Raw genomic sequence first — 18,964 nt, forward strand, 5'->3', positions numbered from 1 at the left:
CTTATAGACTCGCACAACTTCCCCTTTATGCTACCTTTAATGCATTTTATATTTTATTCAATCTGTTCCTCTAACATATTTTAACATCTGACCTGTATTTTATTTGTATTGGTCTTTCAAAAATCGCGTTGAACAAAATTTCTCTACAAAAATGTTTTAATTTTAAAATCGGATTTTAATTTTAAGTCCCCATCTCTGATTCCTTTCATGTTTACCTGTTGGTTTGCTCAATGGAGCGCTTTTCTCAAAATGGACTGTGTAATTTAGAGGAACGTTGTAAAGGTAAATTACATCTGAAAGCGGATTTAGTGTCCTATCTTGGCAGTAGTGGATATAAACAGAATTTAACGCATTTTGCACATAATGCTAGCAGAGTGAAATTTGATTTTAATTTTAAATATCTAGATCTGTATAATTAAATGACTTCAGATTGAGGAACATGAATTCATGCGGAAGTTGATTCATAAAATAATGAAAGGATCAAATAAATGACTTAGCTGCCTAACAAAGGGTCTTTGTGACGAGGGATCAATTCGATTGGAAGTAATTAGATGCGTCGTCTTATTGAATAGCTGACTGCAATAGAACAGCCACTTTTCGTTTTGAAAAGAACATTACAACTTGGAGTAATATGGAGACGGTACCAGCTTTATATTTAGTAAAATATTCTTAATTTCGCAGACTCAGTCAATTAATCAGGAAGAAAGGAACTGCGTACTCAAAGGCTGAAAGAATCTCCACCCCTCTTTTCGAAATGAAAATATATAGATTTAGCGTGCAAAGGAAAGAGCTGTGCGTCTCCATGAAATTTTTTGAAAGTGATGATTCAGTCATGAAAAAGTGGCTTTATTCTTGAGCGACAATTTACAGGAAACATAAATTTAGGACAAACGTTTTTTACAGTATATGGACAATGTTATGGTATACGTAACTGGAAGCTATCCATCTGGCTGGCTGACTATCTAGCTCTCTGACTGATAAACCAACCAACCAGTTAAGTCAATTAAGTAAAATAGCAGATAAAACCAACCTAACCAGTTACTATCGACTAACTGAACATCCAACTAATTATATGGTAAACTAAGCAACAACCTACTATTTAACTAACAACCTAAGATATTAAATAACAACTAAACTAATTACACACTAATTAACTGACAATTAAGTAAGTAACAAGCTAGGTAAATAAATATATGTCTGACTAACAAACTAACTCTTCGGAAACTCAAGTTGGAATTAAACAAGTTCGCTTAAAATGTTATCTTGTATGCTTAAAGTTCACTGTTCGACATTGTGTCAAGGACCAGTCATATCGAGGTTTGTCTTTGTTTCATTCTGATCAAAATCGGTATATCTTAGTACATCAAATCTGCAGTTGAAGTAACGTCGTTGAATAACCTTCCAAACAAATCAACAGAAGGTTTTAACGGTAATATCATGCGTTATTCACTTAAAACTGCTTTGTTATGGGTTGAATTAGGGCCAGACTTACTGTAACATAATAAACGGAGTGCTTTATAAAATAGTACATTTGTGTTATTATTTGATGACGTATTTTAAGAGACAGCATGTATACAGACAAACAAACTAGCAAACGCTGCAGTATGGAAACATAAACACATTGTTGAAGTCTTCTTTCAATAAATCTTACATAAATTCAGTATTACAATTTTTGGCCGTTAGTGTACTTTCTGTAACAGAGAGAGAGCGAAGATGACTGTCTTCTAGGTTGCTGAGCCGTGAACCTCGATATGAAGACAGCAAACACCACTGATAGGTCTGTTAATTTCTACTCGCAGCCTTGAGAACCGGAAACCTCACTACAGAGAGTGTGATCGCACACATGCAATCTCTTCATTAGAGTAAGGATGCAAATTTGAAAGTCTAAACTTTTAAAGGTACAGGTAGCCCTCGATTTACGCCGGGGATGTGTTCCTGGACGAACCGACGTAATCGGACTCGGCGTAAACTGAAACTCTTTTATAATGTAAATGAATGGGAAGTCAATGACATGCGTTCCCAGCACCCAAATATTGGCGAGTACTATAATGACATTACATTTAAAGTTCTGAAATAACATAAATAAAATAAAGGGAATTTAAAAAAATATATTTCATACACGTACAATCGGCAATTCGTTGGTCCCCGCGATTGACTGCGATTCTTTCATGTGATTGATGTGTACAGTCATCTCTGCTGTTATGCGATAGTTGCATTCATGTAAGACGCCGACCTATAGAAAATCGCGTAGTAAAAATAACCCCGGTAACTCCGCAGAGATTAAATTAGTCGTTTGAAAGTTTAAAGCGCCAGGAATGAAATTGCATAAGAGCAAACTCGCATATACAAAAGTTTGCATTTCACAAACAGCTTTTACCGATTCATCGATCTCATTGGAGCAAATTCGCGTTAACGAAACATACGTAATTGCAGAGATGACTGCGTTTATAATTTTTATTCAAAATCAGCGATGTAATAATTACGATTTAGTATAAGAAGCAGTACGAGATACATTGTAAAACGTTAGTAATAATAGTAATTTTTTTTTTTCACTTTTTGACTTTCCGGTTTCAAAATCGGCGTTATTCTGAATCGGCGCAAATTGGACCGGTGCAAATCGAGGGCTACCTGTATTGTAATTATAAACTTAGATATGTTGTAAGTGCACATCTTAAAAAATTTCACTGCAGTTTTCAAAACACAAGTTGTAATAAAATCGATATGTAATTTGCAATATATCATATTATTTCTTGGTTCTTGAATCTGTGTTGTAAGTCTGGCGTTTGTTTCATTTGAAAGACAAATGAATGGAAGGGGGGAACTGCAGCTGATAAAAGCCGAAGCTTGCGATGAATCATTGAATGCAGATGAGGGTGTCTCACAGGGCAGTGACAAAACCGTGAGTTAGACTGCGAGAAGCAGAGTGAGTTAGCGAGGTTCGACGATGGAGTACAGCTTCGATTCACCGGGGGTTAATCAATTCGCACGCTTGTACAGTAACACACAATGATATTAGGTTGTCGTAAAGCGATGATTCACATTTTCAACTACAAAGCTGTTCGTTATATACATCTGTGTGTACAGCTCACTCACTTTGGTTCAAAAATTATATTTAGAAATTCAAGTTCTACCAAACATTAGTACTTGGATATATTCCTTGCTTTAGCAAACGTCATAACTACAGGGTATAGACTTATATAGAAATACTAGTTGTTATCATCTCTGACCTGATAATCTCTGTTTTAAAAGCGAAAGTAATCTGTGCGGAACGTTAGCTGTAAAATATTATTTATGACGCTGAGTTGAATTGTCAGGACAACTAGAGGCGGACCTCGATGTAAATTACTGTAAGCCCCTGCCTTCCTTTCGTAGTCGACACGTTTCTCCGGTGTCTATATTTCAGGGTCCTAGAAAATACTTCTTGCATAGCCAATCAGCTACTGATAAGCAAGAAGCTTTTACCAATAAGCAAAGATGCGTTATTGTTTCTATTTAGTGAAGGAATTATATCATTGGATTATGCGTAAGATGTTTCAGTTCATGACACAGTAAGCTGAATTAAACAAGGAGCGTAAAACGTATAATGTCAGAGGATAAAGTATTCGATTTACTTGTAAATCAGTCTGAATACATAATTGACCAAAAATCGTCTACTTTGTATAAGGTATCAAACGGAAACTAAATGTAATATTAGTTCATTTTGTTCCCACCTCAACCTTCCACCCAGAAGAAGGACGATTATATCAATGTAAATATTTTCCATCAAATGCCTAATTTTATTAAATGTAGATGACGAGAGGAAAAGGTTGAAAAATTGCGTGCTTCATGATCACATTAAAATCTTTCAAAGTTGCAGGACAAACAGTAGAGTATAGGCAAGTGAAGACAGCTCAGAACACGCAGCGTAGCAAAGCAAGCAATGTTGTACTGCAGACTTCGAGCCGCGCGGCAAGTGAAGTGAGGTCATTCCGTGGCCTTCACATTTTTAATTTGGTGACGGCTACTGTAGTTTCTGTGGCCATGAGAAATATAAGACTAGGAAGATGCACACGGCCCGCCTGGAAGTATTGCAGAAAACACAGGTTTAAGAAACAAGCAGTATTCTTTCAGTTTTAAATATATTCTACTTTTCTTCAATTCCTTGTGATAATTCGAGCTCTCGGCTAGGGACCCACTGGCGCGACTAGCCGTGTGCGGCGTGTCGAGTGTTGTCGCGCGCGGCTGTTATTTGTATTGCTTTTTATGGGTGCGAAACCCACTGACGCGGCGCGGCAGCCGCGCCGCGTCAGTGGGTTTCGCACCCATAAAAAGCAATACAAATAACAGCCGCGCGCGACAACACTCGACACGCCGCACACGGCTAGTCGCGCCAGTGGGTCCCTAGCCAAGTCAGCTGGTCGTACGGACTCTTAACTTCGGAAAGGGCGAATTCCTTTCCAGCATAAAACTTGCTTTCTAACTTCTGTTTCTTACTTAGGTTTAATATTATGCTTAAATTATGAAGTGCCTTTAATGTCAACATTAGATTTTCCAGACAATAATTATATTTAATCTGATTCATGAAAGCACTTCCGACAAAGATTGACGTTAGGGACACCCTACGCGGAATATCAAATGACAAGGGAGAATCAAGTGACACTCCAATTAGAAAAGTCGATTATGTATTCCTTTCTGTGACTTAAAGTTACTAGATAATAAATTATATTATTTCTACCATGTAAAAGTCTGTAAGGATTATAAAATTATGATTTTTCTTTCAGAAGGTAATAATATTTCAAATAAATCGATCAGTGTCATACTATGACTACTCTTTTATTCCTTATATACTAACTGTAACTTAAGTGTCATCGCTAGCTACTGAGTAAACAGAGACATGCACATGATGCCATGTGCCAAACAAAAGATTGTTAGCCATTTGTTTGACCTGTTGTTAACAGAGTGAAAGTTAGTAGTCTTACTAGGTTTACGTGGATTTGTTACTGCTACAACACGCATGGGTGTACAAGAGAGATAATTACACCAATTAATTACACTAAAAATAAATTATTTAGTAGTACAATATCACATTACTAAAGTGGTCCAGATTAAAAAGTCGTGTTTTTATTAGTAAATCTAACGAATCGCGTTAGTTAATTTGTGAGCTTGTAGTTTCTGAATGTGGTGAAGGTTTGATTGTGATGTCTCCAGCTGTGAAGCCGTAGAGTCTTATAGGTGGTTACTAACGTTTCCGATGAACACATTTCTTACTACCTTGAATATGGAGGCTGTACGTTCCTCTGAAACGTTGGTAATAACTAACAAGACTTCAGAATGTTTTAATTCAGAAGACAAAAACCAAAAACTTTGTAAATATCTATGCAGTTATTTGCAAATTTTGTTGATTGGTTGTTGCTTGTAGCTTTGTTCGTTGGTGTTGTCAAAGCAAATTATTTGTCATGTGATGCGTTTTACATTACCCTTTGTGGAACATTAAGCTCAAATCAATGCTTATATTGTGAGGGATTTCCATTGAAGCGTGACAAATGAACTGCTCACAGCCGTTATTCCTGATTGTGTAATTACTACCAGACGTAATTGGCATCATTAAAGTATTAATTGTTATTAAACCATGATTAACTTTACACGTATGTCGTTCTGCATTTCAGTGTGAAATTTTATGATTAAATCATTCCTAAACAAGTTATGATTTATTTATGTATATGTATATTAAAATAATTTTTAATGGTGGAGGTGTTCCTGGAAATATAATTACAGTTTATATGAAAGAATATTTACGTAATTTATTCATGATTAAAATACCACGTGGTATGAAAGTCGATACAGTTTAGAAACAGTAAAGCAAATGAAGAAAAATCGTTGAAGTGACGAACTCCAAGGGATTTTATATAGATCTGATTTAAATTTTTAGTTTTAAATACTTGAGAACTGTTTAATACTTCTGAACTCTTTTAATTTAGTAGAAGTTCGTTAATTTGTTCCACACATCTTTTTGTGACTTCCATTTTCCACTTTTGTGGCAGGGATGTTATTTCTCAGATATTGGGCTGTAACACATCGAAGAAGTATTTTGTTAGAAGGCAATAAACATTCAAGCAGAATATATCACGTGAATTTGATGCAAATACTTCGGTCTCGGTATTGAAAACTTGCAGATAATTCTACACTGATTTTCACTCAAAGAACTATGGTAACCAGAGAAAATGTCCGATAAAGGTAAATTTCTGGTGTAGACACGTTTTACCGTATTTTTGTAACAATGACAGTGGAGTTCTATTTTCTGTGTGCAACTGTACATTTATACACGATGATGAATCTAATCCAGTGGGGGTGATTGCTGGTGACGTTTGAGATAGGATGGCATAGGGGTGGTTTTGTGTCACGTGTTCTGCTTCTCCGACACGTCAAACGAACCGCCCCTGGAGCGAGTCAGCTTCCTCCTAACAAAAGGAGGTAAAGCGAATAAGTGACGCTTCATTTCACTAGAGAGTGGCGAAAAGGGGAGGGGTAGACATCGTCTGACTTTTTTGTGTGTTAGGAGTAAGGCGAACTTCGTTGGGGTGACAAGACTGAACGCTATGGGGGCCATTTGGGAGGGCCAATTTCTCTCGTGTTGTTGTCATGTTACGATATTCCTGAGCTTTTAAAATACAGAGAATGTCTTTTTGTTTCCTGCTTTCTGACTGTTTAATGACCTAGTGAATCCTGTCCTCTGGTTATTAGGTGCAGTGACATAAAACGTAAGACAAATGGGAATTTTATCATAACAAAGAAGAGTGTAAGTAATTGCTCTTGACAGATTGATGGCAATTGCATATATGTATTTCTAAGTTTGTATTTTAGATTTCTAACTTATGACATCAGCAATATGAATCATAACATGTGATTATAAAATCATTCCTCAATCCGGCATGTGCTGTTTACTCTGGCGTTTTCTATCATGAAATTATCAAACATATTTAACGTTTCTATCAGCCAAAGTTTTTTTTTTTTTGAAAATTCTATCTTCATTGTCCGCCCACATAAAGACTTAGAAACCTGGTTAATTTTTAGCGTATCACATTATCACCCTTGTTTCTGTGTCCCACACACTTGGATCAGTCAACATTCGAATCGAAGTGATGACTGACGGTTTACTGGAGCGCCGGCTGTATCCTGTCTGTGTGCTGGAGTTAGTGGAGGGTGTCTAATGAATTCATCAATGCTGAGGATATGAGTCTTCATGCGGCGTGGGTGGTCCTGACGGGAGGCGAGTGACGATGATTCGTGTTCTGAGTTGATCGTCTGTGATTTCCGCAAGACATCCATCACAACTGAACGAACAACTTGGCATAACCAGGGTACCTCGGCAATTGAGCAATGCATAAGCTTAATCATATTAAATGAAAGCTAGATTCTTAGAACTATTGAGTTCATATCGCCCTGATGATGGAGGCAGGAAGGACGTCTGAAACGCTGGTGGATATCTACCAGACCACGTCGCTACAACCCAGTAGACAGACAGCCATCTTCTGACTCACCGCCTTGAAAACCTCAAATCTTACTGATGCTATTAATAGTTCAGATTATATGCTATCCAATGAGATGACGATTAATGGATAATGAACTGGAAAGTATGTGGAAGAAAGCGGTCGTGGCCTAATGTAAAACGCAATCCCACCATTTGCTTCGTGGGACAGAAAGAAATTAAGATAGCTGGTCCCCAGGTCGATGTTTGAACCTGTACCTTCCTAAGAGGACAGAAGCAGGAGTGTTAAACACTCGGCGTGACACTTGCTAGTGTTTTCAGGTTTTAGAAGATTCGATGCAAAAAAAGTTGAATACAGATTGAAGTAACTCGAAATGCTGCCTTAATATGGTGTAGATAGTCCCATAACGGATTGGGGTATATGTTTTATAGACTCAGCTCCTGTCAATAAATTAATAGCATCAGCTAGAATGCTCAATATATGACTAGCAATTTATAAGAAATCTCTTGAATGGAGTTTTGGGATCCACTGCGTGGAAGTGTTCCGAATAAACCTTCCACGACAAGATACCCACTGCTTTATGAAGCAGAAGGCTGCACATATGGATCGTGATATATGGCCCATATTTGCGAAGTCATGAAGAACAGCGGAAGAAAGTTTACTTAGCCGCTTAAACCTTAAATGATGATGTGGTAGTGATGGACGAGCTGGGGTGATGTTCATCTATGGAGGAATGGTTGATGGTTATGGTGATGCCGTACGTCATAGATGCGAATAGAAGGGGAGACTAAGTAATGAGGCTAATGCTGTAAAGGAATGGATGAAAGGCTTTGGTGTGATTTTGAAGTAAGTGGGATTCTTCGGTTGGCACAATAATTTAAGGGGACTGAGTCGATAGACTCATTTAGAAGAATGGTAAGACGAATGTTTTATGTTACCAATGAACGAAGAAAGAAGTCCATTGTTACTTACTGTTTGTGGGAAATATAAAAAATTCAATGCTGATCGTATCTGTTTAAATCCCATAGCTGAAACGTTATGCAAAGTAACATGTTCCAAACACTAAAGACTATTAATTACTCTCCATGGGCGCACAGCCTATTGACGTTTCGCCAGTCGTTTCTATTTCAGTCTTCAGGTGACGCTTTGGAATTTTACTGAGAGTTTTCGTATTTATTTCATTTTCTGCAAAAGAGACAGTGGTCGGAGTCGAGCACGGAACCCTTTGAACACAAAACTTGTGCGCTAACCGCCTTCTGATTTCGTCCTTACCATTGCCAGTATTTTTAAAAATGAAGTAAATAAAAATATGGCAGAAAAAACCAACCACCTGAGGAACGGAGACAAATCTCCTTCTGAAACATTGTCCTCCGTGAAGTATGGTGCAGATAATGAGCAATAGACTTTTGAACACAGTTGTAGTGGACAAACACTTGTTGCTGCTTTAACAATTGTACCAGGATATTGCGTTTGAATACGCTGTTGTTGATATTTATTATTTTACGAACGTAATGTTCTGGATTGAGAAATTCGTTTCAACTCTAGAAAGAGAGTGTTGTGATATATTGCTGAGTACAGAGAGAGAAAATACGTGGTGAAAATTGACTTAAAAGCCTGGGTGATATAAGAAAAGAAACGTTTCAGACATGCCACAAATTTTATTTGTAGAAACTCTTCTCACATACTCGGCTTACTTTCGTTGCACAACACGTGACATTAGTCACTGGATATGTATTTTAGTTAACATGTATGATTCGCTTAAGTGTGAAGTCTCTGAATTATGTCTTCAGACAGTTTATTTATTCTGTCTCGGTCATTTGTAATGTTCGATAAAATATTTCTGATTCCAGTTTATTTCGAGCTTTGGAACAGAAGAACTTTGTTCCTGGCGTGGGCAGAAGGAGATGATTACCCGCCCTTGAAACTCCTTCCTGATGGTACAACGAGGCAATGTAAGTACTCCAGACCACACGTGTTAACAGTGATTTTATCTTAACGATTTGTTAAAATGGTTGTTTCTTCTTCCATTGCTTAATTTAACCCATCTCTTAGATCAAGTGCACGTTTCTGACCCTAGAACAGAATTTTACTCCATGTTTGTAAGTGAATGTAAGTCAGTAAAATGCAAATATCAAGGATCGAATTTAGAAAATAAAACTGCATTGTCAAGAGTTATTCAAAATCTTCCATTTATTCGAAATATGTGCGTTATTTTGAAATTGGTTGTTCTTATTGGTATATCTTATTACGAATACAAGGAAGTTAAATCTTCACTCTTTATCCCACATGAAGCAGCGTAGTTTATTTCTTCTACAGAATACGGGTAGATGGCATGGACATGGATAACGGATTATGTAAATACGTATAACTTGCTGAGCGTGATGTATTTCCACAAAATGACTCCGGATCTCTTTTCCTTGATGTAAAATCAATCAAAGTTGAGGCATCGTATTGGCCCGCGTCTCTTGTGCTGTTATTTAAACCGATAAACGATGATAGTAATTTCACATCGTGGTTTTGTTAGCCCCATTCAACTTACAAGATCAGGTAACTTACCACCCCTTATCGGCTGTCCCTACTGCTTATTCAGTATACAGGCAACTCTCGGTTTACGAACGAGTACCGTTCCAAGACGTTGTTTGTTATATGTTTGTGTTCGTTATGTGTATCTTGCATTCCTGAGCTTTTACGGTACGTATCGTATACGTTAGCAGCCATTTTAAAGCATTGAAACCATGCACTAAACATCGAATGGTCTATACAACACGTTTTATTATAATGTATTGTAATAAATACATTTTTTAAAAGTTTATTTATTTAAATCTTACAATTATGTTCACTATACTTTTGGCATTTCGTTTTATTAATTCAACATTAATTCAATTTTTATTCGTTGTAACAAGTTTTGAAAGTTACTGTATTACCTCGTTAGTATAATAATAATAATAATATATTTGGTTTAGAACTATATACAGAGATCTGTGGCCGCCTAACACCAGGTTTTCACGGCCACAGTCCTTACATACGTAGCACTATTCGCACTACTCCTTACTACAACTATTCACTAATGCTATTCTACATGACTATTCCTTAATTCCTAATACTATTTACATAACTATTTCTTATTGTTCTCGTGCCTTCTACCCCAGTGGCAGTTCTAAATTCCTAATTTTGACCTGTCTTTTGCATCTTACTTTGTACAGAAATTTTCCTACATCCCTGACCTCCGTGTCATTCGTAGTGCTTAAAATTTTCTTGAAGGCCAACTCCTCACCAACGGTGAACCACTTGTTCCTCAGGAGCTGTTTCCTCCACCTCCCGGTTTCCGTACAATTTCGTTTTATAAGGAGATCTATCTATTGGCGACAAGAAATTTTGAATGAATTGTGGCGTTCGTAAACCGAGAGTTGCCTGTATTGGCAATTATGATCCACGTGGTGACAAGGTACTCGTCTAACATCATTTGTATTTTCAGAGAACAGAGATTACGTTAAACTATTAGAAATGTACTTTATTTTTAAATTAGTGTTTTTACTTAACGTTACTTGTTTCGAAACAAAGGTCTCCCACTGCCTGGAGCATTTTACATGCGCTCGATAGATTGTTGCTTAGGAACAACTAGAAAATTACGACAGATGTGTTTCTTTTTTACTGTGCTATAATTAATAAGGCACATCGCAAGCATGTACAGAGTTACACTGTGTGAAACAGATTACTAACGGACGGCCTGTACTCCGGAGGGAGTATGGGTAAGTGGAAAGCTGAACAGCACAGAGAGAGATGATTAAACTCGTATTAAAATTGTTATTTCCCTTTGTTCTTTTCGTTGCTATGGAAACTAAAGAGGAGATGAATGACGCAAGAAAATGTCGTTGTGTTATCTAACAAGGCATGTCTCTCTGAATTCCATAACGAGAAGGCAAGGATGAGGAAGATGTATGACAAGACTAATAAATTGTTTCATAAATTCGTAAGTTGAAATATTTCTGTAGTAAGAAGGTGGACTTCAAAGCGCCACTCAACGGTTGCAGAATTACGTTAAGGAAGAATTAAATTAGACTATAATAGGTTCTGGAAAGAACTTATGACACTTACTGCTCTTCAATTAATGTTACTTGCATTAAGTTGATGAGGAGAGCAGGAGTTAAGAATAAGTAATTATACAATTTAGTAACAAATTTCTGTTTATAACTTCCAATACAAAAAAATTCAACAGAAATGTCAGTGCTCGGGAGGCCTTGAGTTTAAATCAGCCCGGAGACCGATTTCTTGACAATCCTGACAAGTTTTTCGTGATGTTTTTTTATTCCCTCCAGGAATATCCCGGGATAGTGCCTTAAGTCAGACCACGACGTTTTCCCTACAGAAACCTCCCAAATTTGTTATTCATTAATCGTCCTATCAATTACGCTATATAGTATGAGCTACTGAAAGCGTCCTTAAAAACAGAATAACTACGCTATCGGACCCAATACGTTTTTTATGTAGTCTAACCTCAGAGTTACATATAGTCATATGTAATTGTCAAGACAAAGCAACTATTTAATAGTAAATTTGTAGGTGTTTCATAAATTATCTTTATGCAAAGTTTCACATACCTGTTTCTGACGGCCCATTGGTTATCGCTTATAGACAGCCTATTTCATGGCAAGCAGTCTGCTTTTCATTCTAAAACAGTCTGTTTTAAAAATACCTGCATGAGTTTCAATTAGGTGTTTTACATAACATTTTGTAAAATATGTATTTGGGAGTAAGTGGTGCTAGTTTCGCTCCATTTCAGTACCCACGACCTCACGAGTGAGGATGTCAACACAAAATTTCATGACCCTTATTAGATCAAAAAATACTACAAGGGAACAGATATACTGACATGATATCGTAAGTAGATTATGTAGTATTAATTGCGAAATAAGAATAGGTAGTTTACAGGTGATATAATCCTCGTAAATTGTATCTGATTCAACAATTTGTGTACAGAACATTTTTCAGCCATTTTTATTCATAAAAGAAATCCCGTCGTCTATGTATCTGTTCTACATTATAATTTTACATTGTGCGCTGTTCACGCAGTATTATTAGGTTGATCACTTAAAGAAGAATGGAATGTAGGACACATGAAGTAAATAAAAAATTTTCACAAAATTGTAGTCTAAAAACATCGAGAGAAAATCCCATTTTGTCGGCTTACATGAAGGCATAGTCAATAGATAGGTCTTGGGGTAACAAAAAAAAGCGAAATTGGTTACAGGGTTCAACTGGCTCAGGTTAGGGATTCAATCTCTGTGTTTTGTAATTATGTTAATGAATCTCAGAGTTCCGTAGAAACATACAATTTCTTGGTCAGCTCAGTTATAATAAAGTTTTTCAGTAATATGATAGAACGTGGAGTTATCTACAGCAATAAATTTTTGACAGCTGTGCCGCTTGTACTAGAAAAAGCGGCAACCGACGCAGTGTTCGCGTGTAGTGGTAAGATAGTTTCGAGCCCCGCCGTCAGCACTGCCGATTCTTATAAGTAACTCAAGAAGTTTCTTCCTATTCCGGGAACTAAGTATAAGAACGAACTGTTAAGGAGATCTGCTATAGATCCTATTCCAATGAATATAATTTTATTCTTTTATGCAGTTACATATGTAGTATCTACGTGGAACAGAGTCTTTCTTGGGAAATTAATAGTATGCTTAGCTAATCAAGAAATCCCCCGTATTTTATGGAAACTGAACGTCCATTATCGTATTCACAATGGCCCACTACTGGTCCTTGTCCTGAGCTATGAAATAAATGTGCAAATTCAACAATATTTTTCTAAGATACATTTTAATATTATTCTCCATCTAAACCTCGTGTTCCAAGTAGTAGCTTTCAATGCAACGTATTTTACGCATTCCTTCCCCCATGCGCTCTACATGCTCCGCCAATCTCATTCTCCATTATTTGATTATATTAATAATATTTAATTTAGATGTACAATTATATAATAATTACTCAACTCGCGAAACTCTTAACATTTATCAATATTAAATTCGTTAACTTGGTGTAACTAGTTGCGTTATAACAAGAAAAAGGAAGGTTTGCGATGTGTATGCGGTTCACTGGGGTGTGCCGAAAAGGACTTTTAGCGCAAATATGTGCTTTGTTATGAAACCGCGTAAGATAAAATGAATACAGAGGAGCGTTCTCCGGTCCATTCGATAGTTGGGGCGTTGGCTTCGTAATTAATTGCACTACCATAGCACAGTGAGTTGTCAGTGTACACTGCTGCAAACAAAGAGGAAGCTAATATGAACAATTCGTTTTAATTAAGTCTTTCATTACATCCTTTCACGATATAATTACCTCTGGAGTTCACTTCTCTCAGACCTTCAGTAAAAAAGTACCTCAAAGGAAGAAATGTGCATAAGTTACAGAGCAGTTTCACGCACCGCGTCACGCCTGTCGTGAACTCGCTCCATCTTCGGACAGCAGGTAGTGAAGGTGAGGATTTTCTGAGCGACGATTTGTGAGAGAAGGTTCGTTTGTTGGTGGTACGTCGAACCAACCAGTTTGCTGAAATCCAACGTCGGTCTAGATTTAATCATTTTGCGGCATTTGTAATATATACAATCATTCATACAAACAAAACTGTTTACACTTTGAAAAGACACTTAGTGCCAAACGTGTTTCGACCTCAAGAGGTCATCACCAGTGGCAAACAGATTTGATTAGATTTTTATATTGCAGTCTTTATTTGTGAAAAGGAGACAGGAATTTAAGGAATTATGAACTGAATACTAGGAGTTATTCTTATAATTTTATCTGTTATAAACTACTTCAAGTGTGCTATTTTGATTTGTTACTATAATTCCCAATTATATGGATTTCCGTCATATTTCTCGGTAGTGACTCAAATGTATGAAATGAAAATAAACGCTGATTAGACTATTATTGTTATTATTTATATTTCTTCATTTATTTTGCTTTGTGTTAATATTGTTTCTATTTTGGGTTTGCCTGTACTTGGCAGTTATATTTAATACAGTACATGTATAAGTTTAGTTAATCCGTTTGTGTAATATTATCCATTATTATTTCACTATTATTGTATATATTATCAGTGTTTGCCTGTTATTGGCTTCTTGCTGTTGGCAAACACGTAAATAAATTAATTGAATTGAATTCATTGAATTATTATGTTAGTATTATTAGTAGTAAAATATTAAGTGAGTTCATCCACTACGAATAAAATTAAGAATGTACGAAATTTGAATCAACAAATGGTAGACTAACAAGGCATACAGCTTCCATACAGGGCTATCCAAACTATTATACTGTCTAAAAAAATCATATTCCATTCCCCACCTGTTATCTGCATTCTCATTTACTATATTTACAACTGGTATGGGAAAGTTCAGTTTGGATCACCCCAAATAAGTTTTAATGCCAACCCTAACTTCCACAGAACAATAGCCAGAGTTTGGGACAAATTGTTTGGATTAATTATTAACAGGACAGATGCAATTATAATATTTCGTAATGCTATAAATTGTGTTGTGTAAGCACGAATATCTTGTAGATAATAAAGATTTTAAACTGTGTACTATTTTCTGTGAAATTGTGCGGTATTTTCGAATTATTTATTTATTTTCGAAATAGACGCATCTGGCCCCGAAATTAAATAGATTGCTTACCCCTGTACTGTAATAGCGTAATTTATATTCAGTTAGCAGTGAGTCGCGTCTTGCAATTTCGATGTGGTGTGTATGGAATAACCAGTGATAGCAAAACATCGTGCCTGTTTCACTGCGAAGTTATATAATAAATCTACTATGGTGAAAATATGCACGCCTGTCGTGCTCATGTGTTCTGGCGGCTGTCTTTATAGCGAATGTTTAATGTTACGTGAAATATAAATTCGGGATTTGAAGGTTATTTTCAAAACCAAATTTCAATATTTCCCGAATGCGTATTTTGCGATGTTCTATAATTCGTTGTAGTTAATGTATATCTGAAGGCGATACATATTATTGAGTACACTATATTTTTATAGCTCATCACACTTAAAATATGTATGTGAAAATTTATAAATCAATTTACCTTGTATGTCTGTTAATACCGCCATTATTATTTGAACAAACAAACATTTCAAATAATAATTTCATATTACAATGAAATGTGTATTTTAATTTGAGTGAATGTTTGTTCATCGATATGCCAATATATTATAAAATTCAAGTTTTTGAAATGTTTAGGCAGTTTATTTGTAAAAGGACAGTTATTTCACCGGATAAGCGAAATTTTATTCTTGATAATTTGCCTCTCCAAACAGAAATTCTGGTGAAGTAATACCAGTGTTGGAACATCCATTGTATTTGATCTCCTCGTGACTTCTGTGTTTACAAAATTACGTGTGTCCTAGAGATGTCTAGTTTTGATTGCATATGTGGATTGAAAAGTCACGAAGTTTTAAGACGACAACACATTCATTACAGCTTCATGACTAGAGATATTTCTTCACACAATCAGTCCGGTTATTTGTCAAACGTCGCATGCACTTGACAAATCCCAAAGCGCAGTCACATGGAGACCAGTCATCCAGAACTTGAGATCTTAGACTTGTGTCAAGACAAATTCCCCATCCCCTGAAGGAATCTTGTACCGCTACAACCCCAAAGTCTCCCTCCGACTTGCCCGCCGTCATTATGATTGTTGACGTGCTACGGAGCAGTTGCTGCTCGCTACTAGACGCGATCAGCTGTGAGTGATTCCATTAACGTGTGCGATATAGCGCTGATGAATCACTAATCAAATCTTCTACCGCATTTCTCCCTCATCCCCAACAGTTGCAACTCTTGGTTTCACGGTTACTGTAGCACTGTAATAAACTTCATCGGCTACATTGTGAGAGTCTTATTGTTTGTCTGTAGTCGATATTAAAAAGGACTCAGAGCTTCTTAACAGCAATGAAATAATAAGTAGTTCTGGCAAGGATTTATAACCTCCGATTCCCCGTTGTGTTAGATTATTAAGATATTTAATGTATTGACTGCTTAAAGTAGTTACCCATTTCTGTGAATAATTGTAATAGTAGGTCTGCAAATGTCGACTATATTATAATTGATCGTTGTAACAATAAATAGCATCTTGCATTTGCCATGATGTAATTGTTTGTCCAGACATATAAGCTTATGACTTGTCTGCATAACAAATTTCATAGGCCTCTTTCGGCCTTCTTTAATTTAAAAAACATTCCTGCGGGCTCCATACTCTACAAAGTTACTTCTCTTAAATGCTGTGAGTAGAAATTTCATAGAACATGCTCAAATGTCTTACATAAACTCTTGGCCTTCTCACTGTTACCATTCGCGTGCCCATAAAAGATATGCATGTCTTCTAATTTTTAAATGGCATAAAAATTATTTTCACGAAACACTTCGCAAAAATTTATTTGATTTTCAATGGTGATAGAGCCGCATTGTCAGAGACGCGGGATTTGGAAGTTGTGGGCTACGCTTAATTAAAAACGATATTGGTGGGGTTTCTGATGTAGGTACCGAAGCGCGCAGTGGCAAGTTCATCTGGCACTGCCATGCGCCCTTCCTACAACGTCCATTTTTTCTTCTATTGCCACCACTGTCCAGATTAATTTCTAGCACAGAGTGTATAAAATTTCGAAAACAGCGCCGTAACCTGTATACGAGGCTTTGTGGGATCCATGTTTTTTTAAACTTTTCATTACTTTGCTGTGTCGAAATTACCCTTGTATTTGTGTTTCAAGTTATGTTACAGTGTGTATACACATAACAAGGCCGAAGACATGCTGTCAACAATTCATTATCATTAATTTTCTTTAAAAAGTTTGTTGTGTTATTTCTTCAGAAACATAGCGCAACTTCTCATCATGTAATCCACGGGCGCTACATTGCGGTCCGCCTCATTCAACTTATTGCTGATGTAAGCTATCGGAAAAATATTACGAAGTTTAGCGTCTCTTTTCTGTATTTTGTACACATCCATGACTCCCAAAAAAATGGAAGGTGATGCTATGAATGTGAATGGAAGTGTAAAAAGTTTTGAGACGGAAACAATATATCGAATTTCAGTACATACGTTTATCGGACTCGGTGATATAATTCCCTAATGTAGCCACCGTGATATAAATTTTTGTCTATATTTTGATCGAAGACATGGGATTTTGCCACACGTATTTCCAAGAACTTACACTAAGTGGTGATAATATCTCTCCCGCATCAGAATTTCGAACTGCCGCCATACTGATATTACTGTTGAAAGGATGATATTCGTACCAAGTTTCATCCGAATCTGTCGTCTCTTTCATAAATGTTTTCGTAAGTATGAGAAATATTCAGTTAGGTTTAGTTAAAGCTTTTGAAGCCGAGTGGTAAGTATATGTACCACCTGCTCTAACAGTCAGTAACTCTGCGTTTTGTAATTAAGCGTTTCATATAATTTTCAGTTTAAACAGGGATTATTTCCCTAACAGCACTCACCAATCCAGCTTTGTAATGGAAACGCGTGGCGTTTTATTTGAGGCACTGACTGAGTTCTTAAATGTTGTTCATAAGAGATTCGGCTTCGAAAGTTAATTGCATTCTTGCTTTTTCTTTGTTTATGTCTGTATTTCGTTTTGTTTCTCATTGTTTTTCTTTCCGGAGGAAATTGTGCTTTTCCGCAGAAGATTTTCCATTAATTTCTCAGGTCCATGTTTTATATTTGTTTCAACATTAAAGAATCTTCGTTTGTTGAATGCGGTTTTATATTGTTTTTGCACTGTATATTGTTGGGATAAAATAAAGACAATTTTCTAGTAGATTCAGATTTAATTGTACATATGTCATTTGTTATAAATGAATGGTGTGTTGAGAAGTTAAGATATTCTTCCTGCAAGTCTTACAGAACTTCATAAAATACAATTTAAAAACGATATCCTGTAATTTATGAACAAATTAACCATGTAGTCAGATGCTTGTAGTCGTCTGAAAGAGAGAAGTATGTCACACTGTGTTGACATATTACGAGAATATATCTCGTTAATATTTCAAGTCGGAGAAGTTATTATGTACGTAATTAAGAAACTGGATAATTCAGAATCACGTTTCAGGGTGAGAAACTTTTTTCGCTAACTCCGAGAAATCATCTTGGCGTGTTAACTACTTGACTGCTAGTTCTGAAGTGTGTTTAAGTAGCTCAGTAACTAATTCTGAAGTGAAATAATTGTTCTCGTATACGGCAATTTCGGGCCGTGAGCTAACTTATCGTTACACATATCTTGTTTCATCTTGAAACCCTGTTGAAGTTTTGAGCAACCGTGACATTACCATTTAGTATTATATGAATGTTATCTTTAGAATTACGTTCAGATTTAAACGTTAATAACGGTGAAAAATGTGATATCAAACAAAGCATAAAAAGGGGGTATTGTAAATGTTAGACAGAAAGTTCAAGAACTGTTTGTAATTAATTTTTTTAAAATACGGTGTGTAACGTAAGTCAGGGTTATA

General features: G+C 36.3%; 1 protein-coding gene across 6 annotated transcripts in view; it reads left to right on the forward strand.

Annotated features, from left to right (window-relative positions):
* The window catches only part of Toll-6 (Toll-like receptor 6), a 451,300-nt gene that overhangs the window by 40,088 nt on the left and 392,248 nt on the right, over positions 1-18,964 (forward strand). For all 6 annotated transcript variants that reach the window (XR_015534552.1, XR_015534554.1, XR_015534553.1 and 3 more), the window contains exon 2: positions 9,317-9,418. The gene's annotated coding sequence lies outside the window, so the exon portion shown is untranslated. The remainder of the gene's footprint in view (positions 1-9,316; positions 9,419-18,964) is intronic.

This window comes from Zootermopsis nevadensis, unplaced genomic scaffold, assembly GCF_977971745.1.
Source record: "Zootermopsis nevadensis isolate Lab colony 2312 unplaced genomic scaffold, Znev_1.0 Znev_ptg000010l, whole genome shotgun sequence".
NCBI lineage: Eukaryota > Metazoa > Arthropoda > Insecta > Blattodea > Termopsidae > Zootermopsis > Zootermopsis nevadensis.